This window comes from Echinops telfairi, unplaced genomic scaffold, assembly GCF_000313985.2.
Source record: "Echinops telfairi isolate 266 unplaced genomic scaffold, ASM31398v2 ScPeMD7_11;HRSCAF=52, whole genome shotgun sequence".
NCBI lineage: Eukaryota > Metazoa > Chordata > Mammalia > Afrosoricida > Tenrecidae > Echinops > Echinops telfairi.
The window spans coordinates 8173893-8175519 of NW_022103908.1; the positions used below are offsets into that span (position 1 = coordinate 8173893).

Genomic DNA, 1627 nt, shown 5'->3' on the forward strand with positions numbered 1-1627 from the left:
CCTTGGAGCGGTGTGAAGGAAACCAACATTCATCCAAACCATTCCAGTTTTTGTTCTTTAATAGTCAAATCTAGGATCTCTATTTCGATCCTGTGTCTGTGCACCTTCTTTGCCAGCTCATTCACACCTTGGTTGGGACACACATATCAAGTGGGTTCTGACACTCAGGTGCAATTAACAGTGATGCATTTGCCTTGATGCAAATGTCAGGCTATAGGCTCAGAAAGGTTACCTCCCCTGCACAGCAGGGATAATCACTCTGCGGGGGGCCAGAATGGCTCTATTCACCATAGCCCAATGCAGATCCATCAGTCAAGGAAATTGGTCCATAAATCTAAGTCTCTTGGGCCAGACACAAATCTTGGAACTTCCTTTCCTCTGAATGCCCAGGAAGGAGAGATCAGCTGGGACCACCTGGTGGGTTTGACTTCCTGGGAGCCCTTCCTGAAAGATGTTCACCTCCTCGCTGGCCAGGAGCCTCTGTCCCTCCCTCGCGGCGTCAGGGGCCATCTCAGCGGATGTCTCAGGGGTGGAAAGTCAGGGGCAAAGCCTCATTTGGGGTTCACTTTGAAGGCATGGCCCTCCCCTATGGGCTTCAGCCTCTGAAGATCTCATCTGCTTGTCCCTGTCTTTCAAGATCTTATTAAGAACAAGCGGGGGTGGGGGTGGGGGGGTGACAGGCACTTCTGGGGGATGGGGATTGGGGGGTGGTAAGATTGGGCGGCAGGAAAAAAGACAAGCAGAGACAAAGAGGCAGAGGGAGCCAGATGAAAGAGCAATGCTGTAGCTCCTGTTGGCGCGTTTTGCTTGGCTCACAAGTTTGGAGGAGGAAGAGGAGGAGGGAGAGGGGGAGGGGGTAGGAGGAGGAAGAGGAGGAGGTAGGGGCACTCACGCTGGCTTTTTCTACCACGCAGCTGAGACCTTTATGAAATCACTGCAGCTGCAGGGGCGGCAAGGCACTATTTTTATCTCCAAATTGATTCAGCTGCAATCGCTGCTGTGTCTCTGACTTCATTGCTTGCTGGCCCTCCCCCTTGCTGTCCCCACTTAACTGCCTCAGCCGGATTTGGAGACTTTATCTCCAGCTTCCTGCGCGGCTCCCTCCTCCGCGCCCCTGCCCACCCTCCCGGCCCACGCTCCTGCTGCATACTGATAGTGACAGGAGCAGATAGTGCCGCAGGCTCTGACATCGCTGAGCCACCCCCGGCCGCGCCAGCATCTCATTATTCACCCCCCACTGCCCCCTGCCCTTGGGAATGAGTTTCCACAAAGAAACGTCCGTCGATGGAAATGCTGCCCGCGTGAACGTGTGCCAAAGGTGCCCCATCTGAGTAAGGGTTGTGCTTCCAGATGTCACTGCTGCTCAGGAGACTGGACAGGCTGGGCGGCTCATGGTCTCCTGGCGCGTGCCTAGGTTGAGGTGGGTCCCTCCTGAAACTCCTGGACTTAGAGGCTGGCCTGGAAGGCCTGGGAGGGAGAGTCTCCTCTGAGGTGGCAAAGGAAAGGCTGGCCCCATGCCCCTTGTTTCACAGATGCTGAGTTGCGACGCCCTCCTTGTCGCTGACCATCTGGAAACCCTTCCAAAGCAGTGAGGTCGCCGGCCCTTGTGCTGAGCACAGAGGGGGGG

At 55.7% G+C, this 1627-nt stretch overlaps 1 long non-coding RNA gene across 1 annotated transcript in view; it reads left to right on the plus strand.

Annotated features, from left to right (window-relative positions):
* Nucleotides 1–1334: 1334 nt before the first annotated feature.
* The window catches only part of LOC123521345, a 7751-nt gene continuing 7458 nt past the window's right edge, over nt 1335–1627 (plus strand). The window contains exon 1 of the long non-coding RNA XR_006679801.1: nt 1335–1420. This is a non-coding gene — a long non-coding RNA (uncharacterized LOC123521345). The remainder of the gene's footprint in view (nt 1421–1627) is intronic.